The 19275-nt window shown below is 39.1% G+C and overlaps 1 protein-coding gene across 5 annotated transcripts in view; it reads right to left on the bottom strand.

Moving 5' to 3' along the window:
- LOC134210572 (polypeptide N-acetylgalactosaminyltransferase 1) overlaps positions 1-19275 on the bottom strand; it is a 91328-nt gene that overhangs the window by 4254 nt on the left and 67799 nt on the right. The window lies entirely within an intron of this gene.

Raw genomic sequence — 19275 nt, 5'->3', positions numbered from 1 at the left:
AAAAAAATAGCATTAAAACTTTGTAGTAAGTAAAAAGGCATTAAGGTTCCCCCAAACACACGCGACGCGACAGTCGCGACGCGATTCTATGGCTTGGCGACAGCGATTCTGTCGCCATTGGTATGGAAGCGTAAATTGAACATTGCCTGCGGCTACCCTACGATAGAATCGCGGCGAGTAGATGTCGCCGTCGCGGCGATGAAACCGCTTAGGTCTGGGGGAGCCTTTAATTGGAAAAAATGCTTTTATGTATAACAGTCCTTCTAGTTAGAAAAACCAGGGTATTAGCTTTCAGGGCTGGTAGCGATGAACGTTGTTCAAAATAGTGACGTAGTGACCAAAGATGACTAAAAAAGTGACCAAAGAGTGACTTTAGTTTGCGGAAAAAGTTAGCAAATAGGGACTTTTTATGGAGTGATAGTGAGCTACAAATTACATTAGCATTGTGTAATTCGTAGAATGAAAACTAGTAATAATAAATTTTTTTTCGATAACATCCTTGCCTGATTGTTTCTTGGTTATTCTGTTCATTGACGAGCCTTTGACTTTTTGTTCCTTTTAAGTATCTAAGAATCCGTTTAGCTGCTGTCCAATGGGCATCTCCGGAATTACAACTGTAGGAACTGACAATATTGATAGCATAAGCAATATCCGATCTAGCTCCTTGTGAAAGAAACTGCAAACCGCCTATGAGCTCACGGAATGATACTTTTGACATGGGTTGAATTTCTTCGGCTGGTTTTGGACATATATCTCTGGTTAATCGTTGATTCAGATCATACGGTGTTGACACGGTATTACAATCGGTCATTCCAAACTGTTGTAGTAGTTCATTCACATAACGCTCCTGATCCAGCATAATCTTTCCTTTGGTTCGACTCACGCGGATGCCAAGTATTTGTTGCGCAGTACCCAAATCTTCCATTTGAAATTTCGTCATTGATTGCTTCTTGATCACCTTCGTCGTTTGAAAATATTAGTAAATCATCAATATAAACTGCAATAATAATAATCTTCCCATCGACTATTTTGATATATATGCAGTAGATCTGTTCAAATTTCAAAAGTTTTTAAAATCAATCGGTTAACTGGTATTCACAATTCTTATGCTAAGATAGACTTCTGGTGACAATTTCAGCTCCAGCTTTCAGCTTTGTGATTACCAGCCGAACGCCTTACCAACTGCTCCAGATACGCTTGCCGTTGCAGCATAATGTTAAAATTGAATGACAATCTACCAAGTCACCAATGATTACTTTGTCTCAACATTTCAGGTCCCAACCAAAAATATTTGATGACGATCATTGAAAAGCAATGGTAACTTGTTCGATGGAAATGCTTGCCAGCGTGCAAGTCTTTGTAATAAGGCAATCAATTAAGCAAATTAAAATGTGAATCCACTCCTCAATTTTCTACAATTTTTATTTGATACCCGCCTAAGATTTAATACCGTGCTATACTAAAATGAATGTGTAGCTGCAACTTCCCGACAAATTCAATCCAAAAAAATATCTGGATGTAGATTTCATAGGCCTTTTATCAATGAAAAATGTTGATTTTTGAGTATCTCGAAGGACGAAATCTGTTGAAACGCGTAGAAGATCTGTTCCGATTATAACACAATGTTCTACAAAGTTTTCGAGGATAGGTATGGCTTTCATTTAGTTGTTGTTGCAATGAATTTCGTTCATCCCACTCAGAGTTACGATTTTTTTAGGGGCAAAATCATCCCAAAAACACTAAATCGATTTGAAGCACACCTAAATTTCAACCAATTGAGCTGAAATTTTCACCAGAAGTCTATCTTAGCATAAGAATTGTGAATACCAGTTGACCGGTCGATTTTAAAAAACTTTTTGAAATTTGAACGGATCTAATATGCAGGTGTCTAATTTTGATTTCTTCAAACCTATTCTTCGCAGTTCTTCATCTAAACTTGTATTCCAGACGCGACTAACTTGCTTTAGACCGTATAAGGCATTTTTAGATCGGCATACTATCCCCTTATTTACTTCAAAACCTTCAGGCTGCTGCATGAATATTTCATCATTGGTTGAAGTGTCTTAAAGAAATGCTGTAACTGCATCCAGTTGATATATTTGCAAATCCAGCTTGACTGCTACTGCCATCAAATAAGCCTTTCGTTTTTATCTTGTAGATCCATTTTGTTTTGAGCGCTTTTCGTTCAGGAGGCGATTCCGTTAGTTCCCATGTTTCGTTGTCATCCAATGATTTCAATTCAGCCAGCATGACCTTTTGCCATAAATTTCTGTCATCCCGCTGTATCGCCTCTTGATAAGTTGTAGGTTGACCCTTAATCGGTACATTGGATACAGGAACTTTTTGAGAAGCGATATTGAAATTGGAATTCGGCGCTCCCGTCCACTGCGCCTTACCTTAAAGGTATTCCTGTTGTGGAGGGAGCACCGGGAGCACAGATGATGATGATGCTATTTCGAGCGTACAACCGTTATCATCCTGAATTTCTTCTGACTGAACAGGATTTTCATTATGCCTATCCACATCGCCCTTGCTCGGTCTGCTCATTCAGGAACACTACATCTCTACTCAGGAACACTTTCCTCGCTCGTGTATTATAGATTCAAAAACCCATTTCTTCCTCCGTAGTTTTGGAACATGTACCATGACTTTAATCCCAAACACATTCAGCTCTGATAAATCTGGTTTCTTCTGGTGTAACTGTAAGCCTTTTAGTTGGCAAACGGTTGATAAGGAAGGTCGCCGTCCCTACTGCTTCCGCCAGATTCATATCCAGACCAGCGTCAAATAGTAGAAATCGTCCCTTTTCAACAATACAGCGATTCATACGTTCTGCCAATCCATTTTGCTCGGGATTGTAAGGTACGCTTGTTTCATGATGAATGCTACACTTCCGGAGATACTCTTGCATTTCTCGGTTGACATACTCTGTACCGCCATCGGAGGTGACAATGGGTCTAGGGGGTGAGAATGGGTCATCGCTCTCACCGGCAGCCTGGAGATCGTTCAAAAAGGTCTCTTATATTAAAGTTTTTTTTTGTGTCTTTATTAAGGAGACTTTCAGCCCGAGGCTGGCTCGTCTCCGAAATTATATTTAAGTCTTTTGCCCTCAGATACATTCAATCCATTCTACAAGCATTCTAAGTAGTTGAAACTGTGACCCATTCTCACCCCCATTTGACCCATTGTCACCCCTGACGTACCATTATCGGATCTCAATCGGTTCACACGATGGCTTGTCTGTGTTTCCACATAAGCTTGAAAATCCTTGAAACAATGCAAAGCTTCTAGTTTCGTGCACAAAAAATATACAATGCATTTCTTACTGCAGTCATCTATAAACGTAATAAAATATTTGCTACCAGTCAACGAAGTATGCTTGATTGGACCACACAGATCCGAATGTATCAGTTCCAACACTTCACTGGCTCGGGTTCCCTTGTATCTAAATGGTGCAAGTTCCTTCTCGTCAACTTGAACTCCAACGACCATCCCACGAAGTCGCTTCAGGCTTTGCACATTCAGATGTCTCATTTTCGTGTGCAACAACGCCATATCATTCTTGGATTGCATCACACAGGAAAAATCTGACGAAGCGTATAGGGTAAAGATCCCAATAGTGGACCCCCAACCAATAGTGGACCCTTCAGCCATTTTCGCATTATTAATACACAATGTCGACATTTTGCTATGAAATTCTATCGGGACAACCTACCTTCCAGTCGTATGATTTGATTGCATGCCTTGGAAATGCTATGGAAAGTAAAATTAGATGATTTTTTACAATTCCATAAAAAATAAACACGAGAGTGTCCATTATAGGAATATTTTGGGGGGTCCATAATAGGGAAGAAGAACGTCCCGAAACGGGACATGAAAATCAAATGAAGTGTCGACTATAGGAAAGCAATTTCCTATTATGGACCCTCAGGGGGTCTACTATAGGGCGAATTCAGTTAGACTTTGAAATGTTAATTTCAACGAACAACGTCGTGTATTTGGGTGTTTAATGTATGTATTGTGAAGAGAGGATGCAGAGCTTGTTGTTAGATTTCAAGCAGAGTTAATATATTGAACATTTTTAAGCCTTATGACAGGAAGAGCAAAATTCCGCTACTAGGGGGTCCACTATTGGGAATTTTACCCTACATAATGTTCTCCGATCGCAATCAATTCTCCTTTCGAATTCAACACTTTGCAACAATCCTTAGTAAAGACAACTTTATGGTCGAATCCGCAAATCTTGTGAACCTGAAGCTATGTCCATTTAGAATTCGGAATAATAAAATATCTGTATCTAGGTTACGGATTGACATACAAATAAGGTTAATACATCAAAACAAAGGTAATTTACTGTACATTAAGGAAAAAATATAAATGCAAATTATGTCTAGTTTTCTAGTGAAAATTAGCACTTTCTTCTTTATTCCTCTCATTAAACGCTGCACACCTCCGGAGACAACTTCCTGTCTTCCGCTTCATTACTGCGGGCAGTTGGGTAGATTATGTTTTTATCGTCGAAATCTACGTTATTATCGCGGTACAACTGGATGACTTCCCGGCTGTAGTGGCAACTCGCCAAATCTGGCCAAAACTTCACGGGACCTTCATGGGCTTTCATGAAACTTAGTACGCGGTTTTTAAGACATTCTTCCTTGTACAGCTTAGAGTCCATCGTCTTATTCGTCACGAACACTTTGGTCTTTGCTCTGCAGCTGCATATTCCTCGCCAAATCATCAGTTTTTTGGCAAATTTGTCCATAAAAACAAACTTAATCTCGCAGGAACAACTCCTCGTGCCGTCGCCATGCAGAATTGTTGGCCAGGAAGCTATCCTAAATCCATTTTGACGTAAGTTCTACCGTCGATGAGCAGGATTATCAACGGGGGTATGCAGAAGTTTTTCTCTCCTCTCGGCTTCCATCTGGAATAATTTTTGACTCGCTGCACGAAACACCATGAAATTTATACCGCAGGAAGTGGGCGCCTACGTAGACATACCGCTGCAAAATAATTCTTGCAGCTGTCACTTTCCGTGCCGCTGCAATACAATAAATGATTTCGGATTCTAACTGGACACAACTTCATAGTAAGTTCAGGAATACGAAGCACATCTGATACCTTGATTGTACTGTAGTCAGCTTCTAGTTCTAAATCTCTTTTTTGCAATTACGGACGTCTGTCTTCTAATTGTTGGCAACTAATACACTATTACTTATACTTCGAGAATTCTTACATCTTCAAGATATCGACACATGTGTGAGGAGGAACCGGAATCAAAAATCCAATCAGACTTCATTGGGTTTCCTCCATTTTGCGCCGCAAACTCTTGTCCGTTTTCTTCTTTTGCTTATAAGATTCTTTTGGAACATTCATATCCCTCTTGCATTCGGACGCATAATGACCCATCTGTCGGCATAACGGTGATAACATTTTGCTTTTGATTTGTCAGGCTTCGAATTCACAGTTTTCTTCTTATTCTAAGCACCATCAAATGCTCTCTCCGTTTCACAACTGGACGCTTCATCTGGCCATTTCACATCTTGAACTATCATGGCTTTGACCATATCTGCCGTTAACTTATATCCAGAAGCTTCAAGGCCGATTATCATATAGGCATATGTTTGGATTGATAGTCGGCACAAAAAGATCGTGCTTATATATCGCATGCATGACATATGTAAAAATGTCCATATCTGTTATCTGTCAAAAGCTCCGTCGGGGTGCCGACACCCGACCAGTGCCAGCAACCGACCACCTTCCCCTACTTAGTATACGCGAAGGCAAAAAGCATGGGGATTACTACTATTGGCCAAGCATATCTTCACGGAAACTAGGGATGGAACTTATCAAGAGGCCGTCTGGAAATTATTTAGTGCTTCATTGGAAAAGCTTCTACGAATTATTCAATTTCCTGGATTTCCTTGAGAATTTCCTCCCAGACATTTTTTGTCGCAAATTCCTTAGGGAATACCTCCAGGAATCCCTTCGCAAGTTTATCCAGAAATTGACTCAGACATTTCATTAAAAAATATAATTAACAATTTCATCGGAAATACCGCCAAGTATTCCTATGAAAAACTCTTCGGAAACCAGAAAAATTAATTAAAAAATTCTTTCAAGTGTATGTGTGTGTGTCATCCTCTATCTCTCACCCAGCTGGAGGCGTTGGTCAAGTAGTACTACGAATAATTTGATCATATCGCATGTTCCGTATTGGTGCCCTTTTTGTTATGTAGGCTAGTAATACAAAAAGGAATCACTTATGAAACAAGGAACCTCAGGAAGTGTAGGGAATGGGATGTACTAGTTGTACATAACAGGTACAGCAAAACATCACAAGGACGCCCTTATTCGCACTACCTACACAGGGAGTAGAAGGTCGAGAAGCGCCACCGAACCGAATATCTGGGACTCCCACAATATCCGCGGCAATAGTTGCAAACGATGCCCTGTGCGTATTCAGTAGTCGCCCCTTATGACAATACATTAATGTCATAAAACTTTTCAATGTAATTTACGCAATCGATGTGTTATTTGATAGTCCATTGTGAGCGTTTAAATGAAAATATTATAAAGAACGCGTAATAAAGCATTTATGAAGTCATGAATAATTTGGTTTCAACAATTGCTGAGACAAATCGCTCCGAAACGCTGCGCAATCGAACGTTCATTAGCTTTTATTTCCATTATGTAATACATAATGCTTCCACATTTGCACATTGGAGTCTTGTTTGGTGGTGATTAGGTGATTAAACGGAAGGGGGTGGGGAGATCTATTATACCTTATTACCCTGAAATAGAATAACTAGAACTGGCTCACCAATGTAATTTGTCCTTTCGTTGTTAGCAGCTTCAGGGTAACTGCCAAATGGTGTCACTCAGCCATCGTAATCGAGAAACATCCCCCGATCCGACATTCCGTCTTCGATACCATGCGCCAAATCCGAATACGTCTTTGAACATGATGAGGAAGTCTCGATACCCAAGGATGGCAATCTGCTCGCAGATCATCTTCATGGGCACTGCTTCCTACAGTGGACTAGCAACGGCATCTGGATTTAGCGTCCAGATAGCAAATTGGATTTCTAGCTTGGAATCCTCCCGGCGATTGAACTGACGGCGTTGCTTATCACGAGTCCAATTAATTCGGTTGGTGCGGTTTCCAGAATCGTTGAATCGACCGAAAAACTTGACAACAGAAACACCGTGCGACCGTCCAGGCACAAAATCAATTCAGAAATTCTTTCAAGTTATTAGGAAATTCTTAGAATTGCGTCAGACTTCCTCCAGAATTTCATTCGGAAATTCCTTTACAAAAACTTTAGACAACAACTCATAGAGTTGTTCCGGAGATTCCTTTAGAGATTCTTTTGACAATGCCTTTACGAGTTTCTTTAAAAACTCCTCCAGAAATTCCTTTTGGAGCTCCTTTCGAAATTACTTTAAGAAAACTCTTCGGAAATACCTTCGTAATCTACTTTGAAGATTTCTTCAGAAATTAGTTTGAAATTTCTTCGAGATTCTTTCAGAATTGTTTTTTGGAAATTTATTCAAAAATCCTTTTGGATATTTCTATAGGAATTCCTTTGGATTTTAGTTCGATAATTTCTTTGGTAATTCGGTAGAAAACATCATAAGGAATTGTTCCAGAAGTTTATTTGAGAATTTATCCAGAAACTCCTTCAGAACTTCTTATGACAATTCCTTAAGAATATCATTTGGGGATTTCTTTGTAAATTTCTTTACTAGTTCCTTCAGAAATTCCTTTGGGAATTTTGTCGATAATGTTGTAGGAACTCTTTTAAAGTTGGACTCCTTCAGAATTTTCTTAGAAAATTCCTTCAGAAATTCGCAAATAGAGTTATAAAAAAGTTTAAGAATGCGTGTATCGCTCCTGTTCGCTTGCCCAATCGAAGCCAAAGTACCGGTACTATAGGCATCAAACCGATATTGATTGGGCCCTCCTTAGCCGTGCGGCTACAAAGCAAGACCATGCTGAGGGTGGCTGGGTTCGATTCCCGGTGCCGGTCTAGGCAATTTTCGGATTGGTAATTGTCTCGACTTCCCTAGGCATAAAAGTATCATCGTGCTAGCCTCATGATATACGAATGCAAAAATGGTAACCTGGCTTAGAAACCTCACAGTTAATAACTGTGGAAGTGCTTAATTGACACTAAGCTGCGAGGCGGCTCTGTCCCAGTGTGGGGATGTAATGCCAATAAGAAGAAGAAGATGTTGATGAAGAAACCAAAAATGCCCTACAACATGATGGACAACAAATAACCAGTGGTTACAGTGTCACTTGCGTTCTAGTACTTATGCTAATACTGGAATCACCTTCGGAAAATGTTTGAACATTCTTTTAAAATTCCTTGGGATTTTTTTAAGAGCTTATTCAAACATTTCTGTAAAAAAAACTTTTGAAAACACCTTTAGGAATTGTTCCGGATATTCCCACGAAAATTCTTCTAGAAATTCCTTCAGAAAATCCTTCACGGTTTTTTTTTTAAATATTAATTAATTTCTTCAGGAGTTTTTTTTTCCTAAATTCCTAAAGAAAATGGTTCCAGATATTTCCTAAGGAAAATTCTCCAGCAACTTCTTCCGACATTTCTAGATAATTTATTTGAGCAAATCTTCCAGGTATTCCTTTGCGTTCGGAGATTTCTTGGAATGTTTCAAAATTCCTTTGAGAAAACCTTTTGAAAGTTCATTAAAATTCCCAAAGAAATTGCATTCAAAATTCTATTCATCGGGAATCTATTCGAAAATTTTATTGGAAATTTATTTTGGAATCTTTTTGAGGAATTCTTGGAAAATTCTTTTCTCCACAAATTTCTTTAGATTTTTTTCGGAAGTCCATACAGGCTCTCTTTCGGAAAATTTGCTTAAATAATCCATTTGGAAATCCCTTCTGAAATTCCTTTTAAAATACTTCCCAGGTTTTTTTCGGGGCCTCATCTTTTACAGGTAGTAGACACCATGAATAATGTTTAATATGAGCTTGAATTTTTCCGTTAAACTGTAAAATAATGATCTTATCTTAGCCAGATAATTATTTGAACTCACAAAGCTTATGAATCTTTAGTAAAAGAAATTAAAATAACAAAGACATTTTTAAAATACGATTTTTCCAGCAACAGGTAGATTTGTTCAATAACAGTAGGAGTTAATTGTAGAAGAATAAATTGACTCTAAGTACAGTAAATTTTAACTGAATGAACACTCCCATTTGCAAAAATGAGCGGCGCCTGAAATCAAGCAATTTTTTTTTCTCCACGTCCTCCTGCACTTGGTTTGCAACTCGCTTTTGCAAAGCCTGTGACAAATAGTGACTTTTGGATGCAAATAGTGACTTTTTAGTGACTAGACTCAAAATAGTGATCAAGTCACTAAAAAGTGACTCGCTACCAGCCCTGTAAGTTAGTACACCTGTTTGAAGTATACAAACAGCTCTAATAAGTAGCCACAAAGTTACGTTTATATGGTATTTGTATTATTTCCATCTGCTACAATAAAACATACAGCAGATTGTTTGTCAAAGTTATAAGCTGTGAGAACTGGTTTTTGAACTGTAAACGAATGCAAATAATAATAAGCAACGGTCAGGTGTGAATGGAGCGAATAAACACATCAATCAGAATAGCTATAGGAAGAACAATATGGTAGCGCACTTAACTACATTACAGTCTGGTGGATAGTACGAAAGTGCATCAAATAAATCGTAGTTTTTCTAAGTCCCAATCGAACACGACGTGACAGTGGATTATAATTTGCAAATTAATCAAATTTGTGTTATCAATTTTGTTATTTCAATCATATGTGAAGAAAGCAGAAATTGTTAATACTATCTGTTCCCTTAAATGCATGTTTGAAAAAAAAAGTCATGAATATTTTATCGGTATTATTCGGGGAACAGAAGGTTGCTAATTGTTCTAATTTGTTTCCGCCAGACTATAATGTTTATCAATATGGTTGCAAAAAATGGGTAATGATGTTGTAATAAGGCCGATACAAATATTTAAAATCTATTTTGTCTCCCCCCCCCTCGGATTTTTTTGCCAAAAAATAATATTTTGTGGGGGCAACAAAATAAAATTTGGATAATTTTGAGGATTTTCAAAACATTCTTTAACAAATCCGAGGAGTTTTTCGATTTTTTTATTTTAACAGTTATTTTTTATTATCCCTCCCCCTTGACCTTTCGGAGACCAGTAGGACAAAATGTTAAATAAATATGTGTAACGGCCTAAATACAGCTATACATAATTTTAAATCGATGAATAAAAATTGCTTATAAAATTATTTTGATTTTTAACATCTTTTTTCTTTTTTTTTTTTGCCTTTCTCGTATACTAAGTATACGGTAAAGGCTATATGATCGCTCCAAAAACAAACTTTTTATAGAAGGCCCGGAGACCCATAGTGTTATATACCAATCGACTCAGTTCGACGAATTGAGGTGATGTCTGTGTGTGTGTGTGTGTGTGTGTGTGTGTGTGTGTGTGTGTGTGTGTGTGTGTGTGTGTGTGTGTGTGTGTGTGTGTGTGTGTGTGTGTGTGTGTGTGTTAGGGTGGCTCAAATTAGTATGGGAAAAACTTTTTTCATTTTTTTTTCATGGGCCGCCCTCTTATTCGGTTCTATTTGATGCCCTGATGCTTTGGACAAAATTTCAGCCAAATCGGTCAACGTTTGGGCGGCGCTTAACTCTTTGGAAGTTTATATGCAAAAATGTATGCAGAAACATTGAAAAACATTGGTTCGCAGTTGGACGGCACAACTTACGATGAAGTACAATGATACTCATTCAGATCTGAAGAATTTAATACAGAATGTTATGCAGAAAACCGCGAGAAAATTAGAATTTGCGCGGCTAAGTTATTGGCATTTCTCTGAAGTGTGGTTTAAACAAATTTCGTTTCTTTTACCTTTGAAAAGAAATAAATTCACCCCTACAACACTCCAGTAAAATGCTAATATCTTTGCATAATAAACTCTAATCTTATCGCGGTTTTCAGCATAACATTCTGTATTTAATTCTACAAGAACTGAATGAGTATCATGGTTCTTGATTGTAAATTAATTGTGCCGTCCAACTGCAAATCACTGTTTTTGGATGTTTCTGCATACATTTTTCTATATAAACTTCCAACGAGTTTAGCACCACCCAAACATTGACCGATTTGGCTGAAATTTTGTCCAGAGCATCAGGGCATCAAATAGAACCGAATGAAAGGGCGGCCCATCAAAAAATTTGAAAAAGTGTTTTTTGAGCCACCCTAGTGTGTGTGTGTGTGCGCAAAACTACTCAAAAAATGTCACTCATTTTTCGGTCACTTATCCTCAACCGATTTGCTCGCAACAAGTTGCATTCGACGCAGAATCCTGTCCCATTGTTTCCTATTTGAAATTGGCCAGATCGAACTATGGGATCGAAAGTTATGGCCAAAATACAAAATCATACGAAAAAATCGCGTAAAAAATGTCACTCATTTTTCGGGCACTTATCCACAACCGATTTGCTCGCAACAAGTTGCATTCGACGCAGAATCCTGTCCCATTGTTTCCTATTTGAAATTGGCCAGATCGGACTATGGGATCGAGAGTTATGGCCAAAATTCAAATTCATATGGAAAAATCGCGTAAAAAATGTCACTCATTTTTCGGACACTTATCTTCAACCGATTTGCTCGCAACAAGTTGCATTCGACGCAGAATTCTGTTCCATTGATTCCTATTTGAAATTGGCCAGATCGAACTATGGGATCGAAAGTTATGGTCAAAATACAAAATCATACGAAAAAATCGCGTAAAAAATAACACTCATTTTTCGAGCACTTATCCTCAACCGATTTGCTCGCAACAAGTTGCATTCGACGCAAAATCCTGTCCCGTTGTTTCCTATTTGAAATTGGCCAGATCGAACTATGGGATCGAAAGTTATGGCCAAAATACAAAATCATACGAAAAAATCGCGTAAAAAATGTCACTCATTTTTCGGGCACTTATCCTCAACCGATTTGCTCGCCTCAAGTTGCATTCGACGCAGAATCCTGTCTCACTATCTCCTTTTTTAAATTGGCCAGATCAAACTATGGGATCGAAAGTTATGGCCAAAATACAAAATCCTACGAAAAAATCGCGTAAAAAATGTCACTCATTTTTCGGGCACTAATCCTCAACCGATTTGCTCGCAACAAGTTGCATTCGATGCAGAATCCTGTCCCATTGTTTCCTATTTGAAATTGGCCAGATCGGACTATGGGATCGAAAGTTATGGCCAAAATACAAAATCCTACGAAAAAATCGCGTAAAAAATGTCACTCATTTTTCGGGCACTTATCCTCATCCGATTTGCTCGCAACAAGTTGCATTCGACGCAGAATCCTGTCCCATTGTTTCGTATTTTAAATTGGCCAGATCGGACTATGGGATCAAAAGTTATGGCCAAAACACAAAATCATACGAAAACATCGTGTAAAAAATGTCACTCATTTTTCGGGCACTTATCCTCAACCGATTTGCTCGCCTCAAGTTGCATTCGACGCAGAATCCTGTCCCGTTGTTTCCTATTGAAAATTGGCCATATCGGACTATGGGATCGAAAATTATACCATTTTTTTATGGAAAAATCGCTAAAAAAATGTCACTCATTTTTCGGGCACTTATCCTCAACCGATTTGCTCGCATTAAATTGCATTCGACGCAGAATGTCTCATATTTTCTTATTGAAAATTGGCCAGATCGGACTAGGGGCTTAGATGTTATGGTCAAATTACTATTTGTTGTGAAAAAGAGTTCAAAAAAATCTAGCTCACTTTTTTAGCACTTAGACTTCATCTATTGCTCGCAACAGATTGCATTCGACGCAGAATCTTGTCCCATTGTTTCCTATAGAAACTTGGCCAGATCGTACAATTGGGTCAAAATTTATGGCGAAAATACTAATTTTAAAACTACAAAATAAAATGCCATTTTTTGCTCTTATGCTCATCCGATTTGATTGCAACAAATTGCGTTTGGCGAGAATTTTTTTATGCATATAAACAAATATGAAAAATAAGACCAATCCACATATTGGTGTTATTTGAGATTTTTCCAAACCTTTTGAACGAGCGAGAAAGGCATCATCACCGCTAGGTGGATTAATCTGGGTTTTTTGAATTTTATTTGCTAATTATCTAATACATGCATTCATCTCTTAGACTAGGTGTTCCGTGTTTTCTTAACACTATCATCCTTATTTGCTATGTTATATTTTTAGTTATTATTATTACATTTCAATTGCCTCTGGCAGTTAGAATTTTTCCTCTGGTTGAATTGAACCATGTAGGAATTACAATGTTTTCAACTTAAACTAATCTTAACCTATTTTATACTAAGGGTACAAAATTGGAAATTATTTTGTTGGACATTTGTTGCAATGTCTCAATATTAGAAATTCTATGAAGTTCATTGGTACTATACCACGGAGGCAACTTCAGAATCATTTTCAGAATTTTGTTTTGAATCCTCTGAAGTGCTTTCTTTCTGGTATTGCAGCGGCAACATGACCATTATTTTCCGTTGGGACATGGGTATAAACCTCATTTTGAGAAGAGAAATTTTGTCTACCAGCAGCGATGTTTGCATACGTAGGTACATTCGAAAAATTGGAATTTACTGAAGTGCTTGCTACCCGTTGACGAGCGGCACAATTTGTTTGTGAATTGTGGTGGGTATGAATTGCTCGACCGGTAACTGGTTTCGAAATTTGAGCGTTTGAAAAATTTCTACCCGTCGAATCTGGGATCCTATTGGAATTTCCCGTCATCAATTTTGCACGGGAATTCAAAACTTTTTGCGTGAAGGGCATTCCCAGAAATTGGATTTATGATTGCCCCCACAATTTGCACATTTAAATTTATTGGAATCTTCTCTCACAGGACATGCGTCCTTGGCGTGAGAGGTTCCACCACAAATCATGCATTTAGCATTCATGTGACAATGTTTGCTTCCATGACCAAACTTTTCATATTATTTAGATTACTTTTGTTAAAATGAACTAAATAAAATTCTTGAGAAATGCCCCTGTGGGAAGTACCAGAGTGGGATTTCTTTTTCATCTTAATTACTTGGACTGGTGAAAATCCAAGTAATTGAGAAATTTCAATTTTAATCTCATCCAGTGATTTATCATCACTGGGGAGACCTTTCAAGACGACTTTGAACAATCGCTAAGTTTTGTCGTCGTATGTGAAGAATTTATGGCGCTTCTCAGTTAAATACTGAAGAAGACGTTTGCGATCGTCAAAGGATCCCGGCAAAACGCGGCAGTCACCCTTCCTAGCAATCTGAAATGAAACCTTGATCCCCTGAAGGTTACTCAAAATCTCATTCCGGAAGCCAGAAAACTCGGCAACAGATACCACAATTGGCGGAATCCTTTGCTTTTTCGCATGAATCGAATCACCTGGGCTAGAGGTATACACCCGATTCTTTTTTTACACGGGGGATGCGTTCCGTGTAAAAAAGTTTTCAGTTCAAAATTTGAAAATCCGTGTAAAAAAAGTTTTATGATTTCTCGACGAATCATGCAAAATGGAGCAACTTTGCAAAAATTTTGCATGGGATTTTTTTTACACGGCCGTGTGAAAATAATCCGTGTAAAAAAAGAATCGGGTGTATTCGATTTGCTCAATTTCATCATTAATCAAATCGAACTGATTGCTCAGTTCGATTGGAGAAGAATTATTTCCGATATTAGAGTTTGAAGGAATATCTGAATTCTCCAGCTTCCTTCTATTTTTTCTGCACTTTGGCAGGACGGAAACCTTGTTTCTTTGAAGGAAGTGGAAAATTCAGAGATTCCCCTTCCTCTTGTTTTTATTAATGCTCATCATTGCTGAGCGTGGAGACGTGACCTTCTAAGAGGTTTTTTCCCAGAACGGTGTCCCTGCAGGATTACCACCGCTTGTCGGAATTTTTCTTCCGCAAACGGGTCCAACGTAAACGAAGGCACGGGTCCTTGCAAAGATCGTAACGGGATCAGTGGGTACAAATAGCGCTAAGAAGCACCGTTGAAATTAAAATAGCTTCGGGTAGTATTAAAAACTTCCTTCAGCAAAGAGAGAAAGAACCGCACAGCACGAAAGCACGATGCGGTCTGTTGATTTTTAACATCAATAACAACAAGCCTATCGAGATCAGCTATGTCAATTAAAATATTTGAGGTAGGGGAAAAGACGGCTTTGGCAGGTTTTGTTCAGGGGGGTTTTTGTCGACCAAATTTTATGAAATTTGGCCACAATATTCGTTTATATGCAAAGAATGTTTAGGCCAAATTTGAGCATAATCAGTCATAAAAAACCCCTGACAATAATAGAACAAAACCTGCCAAAGCCTTAATTCCCCCTACATTTTACATTTTTTTCATGTTAGAGTAAGTTAGTGTGAGGTTAGTAACTGGTGCGGCCGATCGATGCAGTTGGGGCCCTAAGCTGGATTAGCAATCGCTGTAGACATTGACGGAATTCGGGTCTGGGCTTTTACAGCTACGAGATAGGTACACCGCCAGCTTCCGGAGGAGGACAGTGATCAATTTCAGAGGTCCTTGGACAAAGATTACCGCGTCCAAGCGATCGAGTTGTAGGCCGGGCCGGATGCCCAAAACGAAAATGCTTCCCGCCGGCTTCCCAGAGGGACAGGGGATCGAGGTCGGGTGCTAGCTGTCCTTGAGCACCGATTTCGCCTTAAAGTGGTCACGCTGCCGTTGGAGTTTACAAATGATGAACCCAGATTGATGGTGACCCGTGGAGCAAGAGTGAGTGCAGGATCAAACATGGGGAGTACTTGACTGGCTCCCTCTTGGGCTCCCTTAACTTTGCTGGAACAAAACGTTTACATTCGTATTACGGACCCGGCTAAACCGGATTGGAATCGGGCACGACGATCACTGTTGGGCGTATCTGCGAAGGTAGCTTGCTATAGACTTTTCCTTGCTGGCGTTCGGAACCGGCTACATTATTCTTCCCAAAACTTTCCGGATACACCTCCCTCTCAATCATGCTTCTATCCTCATATTCCGGCTTCGTTGGTACGTCCGATAAGTCCAACTTGTTCCCAGGTCTCACACTTTCACCCTGATTTTTCCTTTTCTCCACTCTTTCTTCACCTTTCCATCAGGATATCTCGCTTAACTTTTCAAAAGGACCTAAGTAACATTTTTTCATGAATTAATTTGAATAGCGCAAACAATAGCTTTCATGTTGTTATGTTGATGGCGCTATTCAAATTAATTCATGAAAAAAATGTTACTTAGGTCCTTTTGAAAAGTTAAGCGAGATATTCGTCCCGGATTTGGTGTTGCCAACGAACCACTCGCCTTACCATCAGGGATGTACGTCTTGTAGCGTTAGTTTATTTCTATATACATTTATTTCGGATCCCCCATTCATTTATTTGCCAAGTTTCACAATTTTTCTTTAATATTATTAGTAATAAGGTTAACGACCGTGCAAGTGAATTGGCTTGATTGTTATCGAGTACGAATACAGTAGTTCGAATTTCATGGGCATTCACGAATCCCTTCGTAACGCGCAGAGAGTTACGGCAAGGTGATGATCTTTCGTGCCAGTCGCTTTGGAGGGAGTAATACGAAGGACATGGATTGCCACAAGTGGTACGATTTTCACGAAGTCCATTCAGCTATTTGGTTTCCCCGACGACATTGATATTATGGCACGTAAGATGGAGGAAGTCTACATCAAACTGCAAGGGAAGCTAAAAGGATTGAACTAGGCATCAACACGTCGAAGACGAGGTACATGATATTAAGAGGCTTATGAGAGACAATGTAGGCCAGCCATCACGAGTTTGTATTGGTGGTGACGAAATCGAAGTGGTTGAAGAATTCGTGTACTTGGGCTCAAATAACCTCCAATAACGATACCAGCAGAGAAATTCGGAGACGCATCATGACAAGAAATCGTAAGTACTTTGGGCTCCACAAAACGCTCCGATCGAATAGAGTTTGCCGCCGTACCAAACTGACTATCTACAAAACGCTCATTAGACCGGTAGTCCTCTACGGACACGAGACCTGGACAATGCTCGTGGAGGACCAACGCGCACTTGGAGTTTTCGAGAGTAAAGTGTTGCGTACTATCTATGGCGGAGTGCAGATGGAAGACGGTGCATGGAGGAGGCGAATGAACCACGAGTTGCAACAGCTGTTGGGAGAACCATCCATCGTTCACACCGCAAAAATCGGACGACTGCGGTGGGCCGGACACGTAGCCAGAATGTCGGACAATAGCCCGGTGAAAATGATTCTTGACAACGTTTCGAATGGCACAAAAAGGCGATGTACACAGCGAGTAAGGGGGATCGATTAGGTGGAAGACGATTTGCTGACCCTCCGCAGACTGCGGGGCTTGCGACGTGCAGCCATGGACCGATTCAACCGACCGAGAAGACTTATATTTACTCAGGGTTGGTACGGAGATCCGTCTAACATCTGGATTAACCAAAATAAATTATGCGATTAATCCAGAGCGCTTGAAGCATTATCTTGACTTCAGATGTAAAAATACAAAATTGAAATCATAAGTCAAACATAAGTCTCAATTCACTCAATACGAATGATCGTCGTTACAATTTTGAATAATAAAAACGTTTTCTAGAGGATCCCAAAGAAACACCGTAAAATTGATTAGGGTCCATTTTTAGTGAATAATTGTTTTCGTAAATTGCTGCAATCAATTTTTGGATTGCCGCTCACGATGCTCTTCTGCACATGTAGAAAAAACTGCTGAACCGAAAATAGTGGTCACCCGGTATGGAAATATTCCAGTGTTTAAAGTCAACAAAATATTTTTTTTTTATCTCTTTATTAACGAGACTTACAGCCCTAGGCTGGCTCATCTCGCCTCGGTCAACAAAATAAAAAGACTATCAACTAGCGAATGTGCTAACTCATATCTATATAAGTATGGCACTCCCAACGGCAGTGAGCGAAAATAGATGAACCAATTAATGCATTTGTTTTAAGACGTAGTAGTTGGTTGGGGCCCTCCTTAGCCGTGCGGTAAGACGCGCGGCTATAAAGCAAGACCATGCTGAGGGTGGCTGGGTTCGATTCCCGGTGCCGGTCTAGACAATTTTCAGATTGGAAATTGTCTCGACTTCCCTGGGCATAAAAGTATCATCGTGCTAGCCTCATGATATACGAATGCAAAAATGGTAACCTGGCTAAGAAACCTCGCAGTTAAAAACTGTGGAAGTGCTTAATGAACACTAAGCTGCGAGGCGGCTCTGTCCCAGTGTGGGGATGTAATGCCAAGAAGAAGAAGAAGAAGTAGTAGCTGGTTAATAATTCAGATGAGTAAATACAAGCAAGAAATAACAACAACCAACGATGTTATCGATCATTTAGTAATTTGCGTTCGATCATTTAGTAGTTTGTCAATAACTCATTCCAAAAGTTGAATTTCAAAATGTTTTGTATGATGGACTTCTAGTGCGAAGGTTTTTCTACAACTCTGCCTCAAGTAGGGCTTCCATTCCCGGAAACGATTTCCCGGGAAATCATATTTCCCGGGATTCCCGATTCCCGGGATTTGTGTATCAGTTTCCCGAATTTCCCGGGAAATGAACCTACTAAAATATTTTGTAATAATTGTCTTATTTTTTTTTAATTTGATGATAACGGTTTTTGGGGTATCAATTACATTTTTTACTAGCATCATCTCACTATTTGTTTTCCTTTTGAAGTTTATGAATTTAAGTCATACTGAAAATGCTACAGAATCATACGGTGCATTCTAGGGATCCTATAATGAGAGATATGCGAAAGCGGCCATTGTAAACCAATCGAGCATTGAGAACTGTCAAAATGTGAGCCAAATGAACGTTGTTATTGTTGCAGATTGAGACGAGGTTGAGGTATGGAGATAGATTTTAAGAAAAGTTTCGTCGAATAAACAATTTGTTTTACTTTCACGACTAGAAGTAATATAGGGGAACGGTTCGGCACTTCATCCCATAGCTCCTATTTTCATCCCATCAAAAACAAAGCAATGAAAAGGAATTTGGTTTGTTTCTTATTTTGTGATTTTTTCACCAGTGAGCACGCGTGTTAGCAAAAAGAAGCGACGAGATTGGTGCTGTATTTCTTTGTTTTGCGATGAGATGAATATATGTTCAGTGAGATGGAAAACGGAGCAGTTCCCCTAGTTTATGTGACGTGTTTTGCCTGTTTGTATTGCACTTTTATTTTAGTTATTATGCTTA

This window comes from Armigeres subalbatus, chromosome 2, assembly GCF_024139115.2.
Source record: "Armigeres subalbatus isolate Guangzhou_Male chromosome 2, GZ_Asu_2, whole genome shotgun sequence".
Lineage (NCBI taxonomy): Eukaryota > Metazoa > Arthropoda > Insecta > Diptera > Culicidae > Armigeres > Armigeres subalbatus.
This window is presented reverse-complemented; position numbering and strand designations above follow the sequence as displayed.